Raw genomic sequence first — 13,484 nt, 5'->3', positions numbered from 1 at the left:
GTGACGCAGCCTTTTTGGTCTTGCGCCCTTTTGGATGTACTGCACGGTTTACCTTGCGACTCCATTTCCGTTTTCCTAACTGCGTGGCGACCGAGAAATCCTGGTCCGCTGGTTAATGGTTCTCTGGAGGTGGCAGTGTCCCAGTTATGGAGGATTCTTGGAGACGGATGTCTCTGATTCAGACTCTATTTCTTGCAAAGAATATGAATTGGCCTGGGTGATACATGCCCATCAGTTATGTTCCGAATGCCGTTTTAGAGTGCTCTGTTCCTCGGAATCGGGTGCCTACTGAGCCATCTGCTTCTAGGGATTCTATTTCTCACAAGGCGAGTTCCCTACCACCAACTCTTACTACGCATGCAGGTAACCCAAACGCTACTTATCCTTTCTAGGGAGTGTGGCCTGTTCCCACCGGAGGTTACGACACAGTTCCGCATGGCTATAACTTTGGCGCTGGCGTATCTGCACCTCCCGGGAGTGTGCTTACGATATTGTCCATGTTTCATTAACCGGGGTTCGTCAGGCGTGGGATCGCCTGGTCCAGTTCAGCCTTCCGGGGGGGGAGCGACTGCCCCTGAGGCCTCAGGGGGTCAACCTTCGGGGCCGGTGTTTCCTTTTGTCCCGGCAGAGGTATGTTGTGCCTTTAGTTATAGACTGTCGCGCCTTCGTGTTCTACTAAGGCGTGTTTTTGGCGTTGCTGGAGGATCCCACTCTTAATGGGTCTGGGGATTCTCAGTCTTACTCTTTGACTGACTGATAGATAATGAGTTACAAAGTCTGTAACAAAAAGAGTGCTTTACCCCTGCAATTATTTAGGAATAATTCTCACTGAATAATACAGGAACGATTTTTAACCATTCATACTGTATCTTTATTGGTTTAATTATTCAATCATACACGTTTTAAAAACACTTAAACTCTCTAGATATCAATATATAGCATAGATGTGTGAATAATACCTCTCAGAATCATGTATCTATATGTGAAACATACTTGGTTTGTATATCAAGCAGTCCGATACAAACATTATCTTTTGTAGCCAGCTATTAATGAATTCAGAAATAATGTTGTAATAAGAGGACCTGTTAATATGTGGGATGTCAGATTGTGAGATTAAAGATATCTAGCTAATACTCTATCGTAATTATAAAGTCCTTGCTTGCACAGTTAACATTAGTACAGCTGTTCAGTGTAATAGATTATGTCTGCTTAAAATCTCTAGATATTAATATTAAGTATAGGTGTGTGAATAACACCTCTGAGAATCATGTATCTAGATATGAAAAATTGTACTTGGTTTGTATAATATCAAGCAGTCAGATATAAACAATATCTTTTTTAGCTGGCTATTAATAAATTCAAAAAATAATTCTGTAACAAGAGGACCTGTTAATATGTGGAATGTCAGGTTATGAGATTAAAGTTATCTAGCTAATGCTCTATCTGCAATTATAAAGCCCTTGCTTGCACAGTTAATTTTAGCATAGCTGTTCAATGTAATTGATTCTATCTGCTTGAACTCTCTCGATCTGAATATATAGCATAGGTATGTGAATAATACCTCTGAGAGTCATGTATCTAAATATGAAACATTGTACTTGGTTTGTATAATATCACGCAGTTAGATACAAACAATATTTTTTGCAGCCGGCTATTAATGAATTAAAAAATAATGCCGTAACAAGAGGACCTGTTAATATGTTGGATGTCAGATTGCGAGATTAAAGCTAATACTCTGTAATTATAAAGTCCTTGCTTGCATAGTTAACTTTAGCACAGCTATTCAGTGTAATAGATTCTGTCTGCTTAAGCCCCTTCGATAGCGGGGTCTAGATTAACGTTTAACTGACTTGTTTCACTAACATAGCACAACGTCTGGTCTCAGAATATAACACACATTTACAAGCTATTGGCAATCAACAGTTATCATAGAGAGTAAGCAGTTAAAAAAATCAGAGTATGAACTCTCTGAAGCCAGACCCCTGACGCGTGTTTCGCTCACGCTTCCTCAGAGGGGTTACACGCAGGCTGTTTGGCAAATCTATTTACTGGTTTATAAGTCCCACCTTGTGTGTGGGATTGGATGATCATGAGGAATTATCTTGATTCTGATTGGTAGGATTGCATGTCAATCATGTTTAAGCATCCAATGGGGATACATTTTTCATTTGAAGCCTTATGCTATACTCTGTTACATGTTGCGAACTTATTCATGTTGGTTGCGATGATATATGTTACTTTGCAAACTTTTGCAACATGTAACAGAGTATAGCATAAGGCTTCAAATGAAAAATGTATCCCCATTGGATGCCTAAAGATGATTAACATGCAATCCTACCAATCAGAATCAAGATAATTCCTCATGGTCATCCAATCCCAATTTTTCATTTGGTCCGTGTTTTGATCATACTATGGCTTTATGTCTTGTGGACATGTACGCTGTTCTTATCTGTGCTATCCCTTTTGAGGGGATAGTTTTGTCTTCCTTATGAGCTGGGGTTTCCTCTCTCTGGAGGGTCTTTGTCCAGCCCTGTGTGTAGAAGGTTGGATCCGGTGGCTTATTTCTTTAAGGGGCGGCATCTGCTGCTCTGTGGACTCTGTTCTACCTGTTGGAATTTGATCTCTCTACGTAGAGACTGTCTAAGAGAGCTGTGACAGGTCTTTCTATGGATCTATTGCTCTTTTCTCTGTTCCAGGTCCCAGGGGGTTCTCCTTGGGAGTGCCTTACTTTGGAGGAGCGTATTGGGTTGGCACCCGAGCTCTGTTGGTGTGGGTGAGTCCCCCCTTTTTCTTTCCATTCCCTGGGGGGCTTGTGGTTGGGGTCTTTATGTCGCTTGGGCTGGTCCGGTGTTGGAGCAGGATCTGAGATCTGTTGCTCTGCTAAATTCGTCCTTGGAGCATTCGAGGTACGGTAAGACTCTTGAGGTTTCTTCTTTCTCCATGTTAAAGATTTGTTGAAAGGACTGGCAGCTCCTAGATAGCTTGCAACGTTATCCGTTGGTTAGTGGATACTTGGCAATCTGAAGGATCCTATCTTTAGCTGCTTGCCCTGCAAGTATTTAAGTTTCAGAGTCATTTTTAGATGACTGCAGCGTGCAGTGTTTTTGCTTCAGGTGTTGTTCGTCAGACCTATCTTGCTGCAGCTTGCTGCACGAGATTTCGTTTCTGAATATTTCATATATATATGTGTGTGTGTGTGTGTATATATCATATCCAAAACCAGGTACCAGCACTCAAAAGAAACACAGCAGCCGGGGTGCACTTCAAATTTCAATAGTATATAGTTCAAATCAGGAAGGCACTCTCTGTTATTATAGTACACTTTTTAATAATGCAGTTAACGTTTTCGGGGTCTCCCCCGTCCTCAGACAATTTACAACCAACAAATACCCAATCTTAAATACACCTTAACTCCACCGTACACAAGTGACTTCCGACTCCACTGCGTCCAAGAAGCGCAACTGTGCATGCGCCACCGGAGTTAGGGAGAGCCGACTAGGACAAACTAAAAATGCAAAGTGAAAAACACCATCATAATGTAAAACAGACAGTATTCAAAATAGCATTGTTACGTCTTAACATCAGCCTAAGCATAATGCTACCTTCTCATCACTAAGGGCTCAACTCACTATACATCCTTAACATGTTAGTACAGCTCATACTCTAATCATGGTTACCTAAATAAATGATATCAAAGAATTTAAATACAACTGACAAGGCTTAGTTATACTCCCTATCGCCCCCAGACCTGATAACAGTAGTATTTACCCCACTTAAAATTAACAGGATATATAATCCACATTCCTATTTGCCCATTAAACATGCCAATACTGGTTTACTACCACAAAATGGAATGTGTACATACTGACACCTGGGATGAGCTGGCCACCAGTACCCCACTCACATTCTCTCCTGTCGCACAAACCAACGATTGCTACAGAAAGCATTGATAATCCAAATGCACATTCATAGTATCCAAATTGAAAATCCATTGGGACTCCCTCTGTACCACCACTTTTATTGTTTACCTGCTTCACTGTCCGTGTGGCAGGTTTTACGTTGGTAAGACCCAGGATGACCTTAGGACAAGGATGGCAAACCACCGGTCGGCCATCAGGATGGGCGACTCTGACCAACCGGTGGCGAGACATTTCTGCTCCAGTAGGCATGGGGTGTCCAATTTGCGGTATATCATCATTGAACACATTCCTAGGAGTACTAGAGGTGGTGATATTTATTAACCCCTAATCTGCCGCCCCAATGTCGCCGCAACCTAACTACATTTATTAACCCCTAATCTGACACCCCAACCACTATAATATACATATTAACCCCTAAACCTGTCTAACCCTAACCCCCCCTAATTTAAATATAATTTAAATAAATCTAAATAAAATTACTACAATTAACTAAATAATTCCTATTTAAAACTAAATACTCACCTGTAAAATAAACCCTAAGCTAGCTACAATGTAACTTAGGTTCGGTTTTATTTTACAGGCAACTTTATCTTTATTTTAACTAGGTACAATAGTTATTAAATAGTTATTAACTATTTATTTAATAACTGCCTAGCTAAAATATAGACAAATTTACCTGTAAAATAAAACCGAACCTAAGTTACAATTACACCTAACACTACACTACAATTAAATTAATTACTTAAATTAAATACAATTAATTACAATTAAATAAAATTATCTAAAGTACAAAAACCCCCCACTAAATTACAGAAAATAATAAAAAAAATTACAAGAATTTTAAACTAATTACACCTAATCTAATCCCCCTAACAAAATTAAAAAAGCCCCCCCAAAATAAAAAAAAGCCCTACCCTACACTAAATTACAAATAGCCTTTTAAAAGGGCCTTTTGCTGGGCATTGCACCAAAGTAATCAGCTCTTTTACCTGAAAAAAAATTACAATTTCCCCCCCTCCCCCAACATTAAAACCCACCACCCACACAACCAACCCTACTCTAAAACCCACCCAATCCCCCCCCTTAGAAAAACCTAACGCTAACCCCCTGAAGATCACCTTACCGGTAGACATCGTCACCCAACCGGGCCGAAGTCCTCAACGAAGCCGGGAGAAGTCTTCATCCAAGCCGGGCAAAGTGGTCCTCCAGACGGGCAGAAGTCTTCATCCAGACGGCATCTTCTATCTTCATCCATGCGGAGCGGGTCCATCTTCAAGACATCCGACGCGGAGCATCCTCTTCAAACGACGGCTAAACACAGATTGAAGGTTCCTTTAAATGACGTCATCCAAGATGGCGTCCCTTCAATTCCGATTGGCTGATAGAATTCCATCAGCCAATCGGAATTAAGGTAGAAAAAATCCTATTGGCTGATGCAATCAATTTTTAAGGCTAATGCAAGATTCGTAATCTAGGCCCATGTATCCAAAGGGACTGAATGTGCATTTGGATTATCAATGCTTTCTGTAGCAATCGTTGGTTTGTGCGACAGACGAGAATGTGAGTGGGGTACTGGTGGCCAGCTCATTCCAGGTGTCAGTATGTACACATTCCATTTTGTGGTAGTAAACCAGTATTAGCATGTTTAATGGGCCAATAGGAATGTGGATTATATACCCTGTTAATTTTAAGTGGGGTAAATACTACTGTTATCAGGTCTGGGGGCGATAGGGAGTATAACTTAGCCTTGTCAGTTGTATTTAAATTCTTTGATATGATTTATTTAGGTAACCATGATTAGAGTATGAGCTGTACTAACATGTTAAGGCTGTATAGTGAGTTGAGCCCTTAGTGATGAGAAGGTAGCATTATGCTTAGGCTGATGTTAAGATGTAATAATGCTATTTTGAATGCGGTCTGTTTTACATTATGATGGTGTTTTTCCCTTTGCATTTTTAGTTTGTCCTAGTTGGCTCTCCCTAACTCATGCATGCGCAGTCGCGCTTCTTGGACGCAGTGGAGTCGGACGTCACAGTGGAGGTAAGGTGTATTTAAGATTGGGTATTTGTTGGTTGTAAATTGTTTGAGGACGTTGACTGCGTTATTAAAAAGTGTACTATAATAACGGAGAGTGCCTTCCTGATTTGAAATATATATATATATATATATATATATATATATATATATATATATATATATATATATATATATATATATATATATATATATATATTTCTTCTGTTATGTGTGATCAGTCCACGGGTCATCATTACTTCTGGGATATAACTCCTCCCCAACAGGAAATGCAAGAGGATTCACCCAGCAGAGCTGCATACAGCTCCTCCCCTCTACGTCAGTCCCAGTCATTCTCTTGCACCCAACGACTAGATAGGATGTGTGAGAGGACTATGGTGATTATACTTAGTTTTTATGACTTCAATCAAAAGTTTGTTATTTTACAATAGCACCGGAGCGTGTTATTACTTCTCTGGCAGAGTTTGAGGAAGAATCTACCAGAGTTTTTTACTATGATTTTAACCGGAGTAGTTAAGATCATATTGCTGTTCTCGGCCATCTGAGGGAGGTAAAAGCTTCAGATCAGGGGACAGCGGGCAGATGAATCTGCATTGAGGTATGTAGCAGTTTTTATTTTCTGAATGGAATTGATGAGAAAATCCTGCCATACCGTTATAATGTCATGTATGTATACACTTCAGTATTCTGGGGATGGTATTTCACCGGAACTACTCTGTTAAAAGTCACTAATCCTTTTAATAAGTATTTATCATGTTAAACGTTTTTGCTGGAATGTAGAATCGTTTACATTTCTGAGGTACTGAGTGAATAAATATTTGGGCATTATTTTCCACTTGGCAGTTGTTTGGTTTTAATTATGACAGTTTCGTTTCTCTTCACTGCTGTGTGTGAGGGGGAGGGGCCGTTTTTGGCGCTCTTTGCTACGCATCAAAAAATTCCAGTCAGTTACTCTTATATTTCCTGCATGATCCGGTTCATCTCTGACAGATCTCAGGGGTCTTCAAACTTCTTTAGAGGGAGGTAGATTCTCTCAGCAGAGCTGTGAGAATTTTATATTGACTGTGAATAAAAACGTTGCTCTGTAATTTTTATGTCAAATTTAATTATTGTTATTTTTCTAATGGGAACAAACCTTTGCTAAAAGTTGTGTTGTTTTAAAGTTTGATGCTATAACTGTTTTTCAGTTCATTATTTCAACTGTCATTTAATCATTTAATCGTTTAGTACCTCTTTGAGGCACAGTACGTTTTTGCTAAAAAAGATTATAACCAAGTTGCAAGTTTATTGCTAGTGTGTTAAACATGTCTGACTCAGAGGAAGATATCTGTGTCATTTGTTCCAATGCCAAGGTGGAGCCCAATAGAAATTTATGTACTAACTGTATTGATGCTACTTTAAATAAAAGTCAATCTGTACAATTTGAACAAATTTCACCAAACAGCGAGGGGAGAGTTATGCCGACTAACTCGCCTCACGCGGCAGTACCTGCATCTCCCGCCCGGGAGGTGCGTGATATTATGGCGCCTAGTACATCTGGGCGGCCATTACAGATAACATTACAAGATATGGCTACTGTTATGACTGAAGTTTTGTCTAAATTACCAGAACTAAGAGGCAAGCGTGATCACTCTGGGGTGAGAACAGAGTGCGCTGACAATACTAGGGCCATGTCTGATACTGCGTCACAGCTTGCAGAGCATGAGGACGGAGAGCTTCATTCTGTAGGTGACGGTTCTGATCCAAACAGATTGGATTCAGATATTTCAAATTTTAAATTTAAATTGGAGAACCTCCGTGTATTACTAGGGGAGGTCTTAGCAGCTCTCAATGATTGTAACACCGTTGCATTACCAGAGAAACTGTGTAGGTTGGATAAATACTTTGCGGTACCGGCGAGTACTGACGTGTTTCCTATACCTAAGAGACTAACTGAAATTGTTACTAAGGAGTGGGATAGACCCGGTGTGCCGTTCTCACCCCCTCCAATATTTAGAAAGATGTTTCCAATAGACACCACCACTCGGGACTTATGGCAAACGGTCCCTAAGGTGGAGGGAGCAGTTTCTACTTTAGCTAAGCGTACCACTATCCCGGTGGAGGATAGCTGTGCTTTTTCAGATCCAATGGATAAAAAATTAGAGGGTTACCTTAAGAAAATGTTTGTTCAACAAGGTTTTATATTGCAACCCCTTGCATGTATCGCGCCGATTACGGCTGCGGCAGCATTTTGGATTGAGTCTCTGGAAGAGAACCTTAGTTCATCTACGCTAGACGACATTACGGACAGGCTTAGAGTCCTTAAACTAGCTAATTCATTCATTTCGGAGGCCGTAGTACATTTAACCAAACTTACGGCTAAGAACTCAGGATTCGCCATACAGGCACGTAGGGCGCTGTGGCTAAAATCCTGGTCAGCTGATGTTACTTCTAAGTCCAAATTACTTAATATACCTTTCAAGGGGCAGTCTTTATTTGGGCCCGGTTTGAAAGAAATTATCGCTGACATTACAGGAGGTAAGGGCCACGCCCTACCTCAAGACAAAGCCAAAGCTAAGGCTAGACAGTCTAATTTTCGTCCCTTTCGGAATTTCAAAACAGGAGCAGCATCAACCTCCACTGCACCAAAACAGGAGGGAGCTGTTGCTCGTTACAGGCAAGGCTGGAAGCCTAACCAGTCCTGGAACAAGAGCAAGCAGGCCAGGAAACCTGCTGCTGCCCCAAAGACAGCATGAACCGAGAGCCCCCGATCCGGGACCGGATCTAGTGGGGGGCAGACTTTCTCTCTTCGCCCAGGCCTGGGCAAGAGATGTTCAGGATCCCTGGGCGCTAGAGATCATATCTCAGGGATACCTTCTAGACTTCAAATTATCTCCCCCAAGAGGGAGATTTCATCTGTCAAGGTTGTCAACAAACCAGATAAAGAAAGAAGCGTTTCTACGCTGTGTACAAGATCTGTTATTAATGGGAGTGATCCATCCGGTTCCGCGGTCGGAACAAGGACAAGGGTTCTACTCAAACCTGTTTGTGGTTCCCAAAAAAGAGGGAACTTTCAGGCCAATCTTAGATTTAAAGATTCTAAACAAATTCCTAAGAGTTCCATCGTTCAAAATGGAAACTATTCGGACAATCTTACCCATGATCCAAAAGGGTCAGTACATGACCACAGTGGATTTAAAAGATGCTTACCTTCACATACCGATTCACAAAGATCATCACCGGTATCTAAGGTTTGCCTTCTTAGACAGGCACTACCAGTTTGTAGCTCTTCCATTCGGATTGGCTACGGCTCCAAGAATCTTCACAAAGGTTCTGGGTGCCCTTCTGGCGGTACTAAGACCGCGAGGGATTTCGGTAGCTCCGTACCTAGACGACATTCTAATACAAGCTTCAAGCTTTCAAACTGCCAAGTCTCATACAGAGTTAGTTCTGGCATTTCTAAGGTCGCATGGATGGAAAGTGAACGAAAAGAAGAGTTCTCTTTTTCCTCTCACAAGAGTTCCATTCTTGGGGACTCTTATAGATTCTGTAGAAATGAAGATTTACCTGACAGAAGACAGGTTAACAAAGCTTCAAAATGCATGCCGTGTCCTTCATTCCATTCAACACCCGTCAGTAGCTCAATGCTTGGAGGTGATCGGCTTAATGGTAGCGGCAATGGACATAGTACCTTTTGCACGCCTACACCTCAGACCGCTGCAATTGTGCATGCTAAGTCAGTGGAATGGGGATTACTCAGATTTGTCCCCTACTCTGAATCTGAATCAAGAGACCAGAAATTCTCTTCTATGGTGGCTTTATCGGCCACACCTGTCCAGGGGGATGCCATTCAGCAGGCCAGACTGGACAATTGTAACAACAGACGCCAGCCTACTAGGTTGGGGCGCTGTCTGGAATTCTCTGAAGGCTCAGGGACTATGGAATCAGGAGGAGAGTCTCCTTCCAATAAACATCCTGGAATTGAGAGCAGTTCTCAATGCCCTTCTGGCTTGGCCCCAATTAACAACTCGGGGGTTCATCAGGTTTCAGTCGGACAACATCACGACTGTAGCTTACATCAACCATCAGGGAGGGACAAGAAGCTCCCTAGCAATGATGGAAGTATCAAAGATAATTCGCTGGGCAGAGTCTCACTCTTGCCACCGGTCAGCAATCCACATCCCGGGAGTGGAGAACTGGGAGGCGGATTTCTTGAGTCGCCAGACTTTTCATCCGGGGGAGTGGGAACTTCATCCGGAGGTCTTTGCCCAAATACTTCGACGTTGGGGCAAACCAGAGATAGATCTCATGGCGTCTCGCCAGAACGCCAAACTTCCTCTCTACGGGTCCAGATCCAGGGATCCGGGAGCGGTTCTGATAGATGCTTTGACAGCACCTTGGAACTTCGGGATGGCTTATGTGTTTCCACCCTTCCCGCTGCTTCCTCGATTGATTGCCAAAATCAAACAGGAGAGAGCATCAGTGATTCTAATAGCGCCTGCATGGCCACGCAGGACTTGGTATGCAGATCTAGTGGACATGTCATCCTGTCCGCCTTGGTCTCTACCTCTAAGACAGGACCTTCTGATACAGGGTCCATGCAAACATCAAAATCTAACTTCTCTGAAGCTGACTGCTTGGAAATTGAACGCTTGATTTTATCAAAACGTGGTTTTTCTGAGTCGGTTATTGATACCCTGATACAGGCTAGGAAGCCTGTTACCAGAAGGATTTACCATAAAATATGGCGTAAATACCTATACTGGTGCGAATCCAAAGGTTACTCCTGGAGTAAGGTTAGGATCGCTAGGATATTGTCCTTTCTACAAGAAGGTTTAGAGAAGGGTCTATCAGCTAGTTCATTAAAGGGACAGATTTCAGCTCTGTCCATCTTGTTACACAGGCGTCTGTCAGAAAATCCAGACGTCCAGGCCTTTTGTCAGGCTTTAGCTAGGATCAAGCCTGTGTTTAAAGCTGTTGCTCCGCCATGGAGTTTAAACTTAGTTCTTAACGTTTTACAGGGTGTTCCGTTTGAACCCCTTCATTCCATTGATATAAAATTGTTATCTTGGAAAGTTCTGTTTTTAATGGCTATTTCCTCGGCTCGAAGAGTCTCTGAGTTATCAGCCTTACATTGTGATTCTCCTTATCTGATTTTTCACTCAGACAAGGTAGTTCTGCGTACTAAACCTGGGTTCTTACCTAAGGTAGTCACTAACAGGAATATCAATCAAGAGATTGTTGTTCCATCCTTGTGTCCAAATCCTTCTTCAAAGAAGGAACGTCTTCTACACAATCTGGATGTAGTTCGTGCCCTCAAGTTCTACTTGCAGGCAACTAAAGATTTTCGCCAAACTTCTTCCCTGTTTGTCGTTTATTCTGGACAGAGGAGAGGTCAAAAAGCTTCTGCTACCTCTCTCTCTTTTTGGCTTCGTAGCATAATACGTTTAGCCTATGAGACTGCTGGACAGCAGCCTCCTGAAAGAATTACAGCTCACTCCACTAGAGCTGTGGCTTCCACTTGGGCCTTTAAGAATGAGGCCTCTGTTGAACAGATTTGCAAGGCTGCAACTTGGTCTTCACTTCATACTTTTTCCAAATTTTACAAATTTGACACTTTTGCTTCTTCGGAGGCTATTTTTGGGAGAAAGGTTCTTCAGGCAGTGGTTCCTTCTGTATAATGAGCCTGCCTATCCCTCCCGTCATCCGTGTACTTTTGCTTTGGTATTGGTATCCCAGAAGTAATGATGACCCGTGGACTGATCACACATAACAGAAGAAAACATAATTTATGCTTACCTGATAAATTCCTTTCTTCTGTTGTGTGATCAGTCCACGGCCCGCCCTGTTTTAAGGCAGGTAAATATCTTTTAAATTATACTCCAGTCACCACTTCACCCTTGGTTACTCCTTTCTCGTTGATTCTTGGTCGAATGACTGGGACTGACGTAGAGGGGAGGAGCTGTATGCAGCTCTGCTGGGTGAATCCTCTTGCATTTCCTGTTGGGGAGGAGTTATATCCCAGAAGTAATGATGACCCGTGGACTGATCACACAACAGAAGAAAGGAATTTATCAGGTAAGCATAAATTATGTTATATATATATATATATATATATAAATATAAATATAAAATTTCCCTATGGGTCTTGCACCCAGACCTGTCTGGGGTTAATTGCCTGTGACTCTGGGGACAGCACAGCTTTCTGTGAGTGCCATTGAGCACCCAGGGCTGAGCATGTTGCAGGGTCATGGGATATGTACCCAGTCCAGTCTGAGAGTGCAGTCCCCTTCCGTGTTTTGTATATGTCCTAGGATGATTACATAAGCCTGTGCACCCTTCACTTGTTTCCAGTTTGTTGGATTGAAAGCTTGCATTGTGTGGCTGTTTTAGGAGCAGTAAGAAGTCAAAAGCTGAGCACCATTTGCTAAAACTCAAATTATTTATTAAATCTATGTTAAAAATTTCATATACACACACACACTGGGGCGAATATTCAAAGGGGGGTCAGACACAGCTGTTGCGTTTCGGCTGTTGCCGTTGTCAAAGCTGTATAAAAATGAGCAGTAAATACCTGCCTTAAATAAAAACGCATTAGCCACCATTGCTTAATTCAAAACACACCTCTATTAACCCTTTTCTTTCCCTTTCCTATTCTGGTAAGGAATGTAGGGGTGTGTGTCATAAGTAACGTATTCTAGTAGTGTTACAACAAAAACAACAGTGTTTATTCATAAACCATAGACAGAGGAAATAGCTCTCTAATTTATATATATATATATATATATATATATATATATATATATATATATATATATATATATATATATGGCATTAATGCTGTACATAGATTACTATTTACTTCACCTGGCCACCGTTGCTCCTAGGCATATTGCTATGTACTATCAGCTCTAAATTCAGTATCACGTCACCCTACTATAGAGTGGGTAATTGTAAATAGCATGTATTAATTAGGTACCTGGTGTACATTCCGTGTGATACAATAGACTAATATTGAATTGCCCTTTAATTGACCAAGGTGTGAGAAATGGAGATCTGCTCCTTTTATGTCAGAACAGCCTGGAATATTTGTCCTTAATGTATAAACTTAGCAACAATTGTGTCATGTGATGTCTTATTGCCAATAATTGATTAGATCATAACTAGAATTGAGACCAGACGGAAATCTAGTCTTTAGTGTAAAGATCCAGTATATCTCTTGTTTTGCCAACCGTTTTTCTCTATCCCCTCCCCTTAATGGAACCTGCACTTTCTCAATACAGGTCCAAGAAAAAGAACTAGTGCTTTTTATTATGCAATTGTAAAAAATGCTCCACTAGGGGGGTACTGGCCTTTCCTATTCGAATGCTCAACAAATGTTCCTTAATGCGTGATCTAACCTCATGGGTTGTCATACCTGTGTATTGTTTGTCACATTCCCTACACGTGATCAGATAGACCACAAAGGTGGATCTGCAATTGAGGCACATGTTTTTGGTATATGTGAATCCGGTAGCTGAAGCTCTAAAGGTTTCACCTTGTTCTACCTTT

This window comes from Bombina bombina, chromosome 3 (genome assembly GCF_027579735.1).
Source record: "Bombina bombina isolate aBomBom1 chromosome 3, aBomBom1.pri, whole genome shotgun sequence".
Classification (NCBI taxonomy): Eukaryota; Metazoa; Chordata; class Amphibia; order Anura; family Bombinatoridae; genus Bombina; species Bombina bombina.
Note: the sequence above shows the minus strand (reverse complement) of the source record.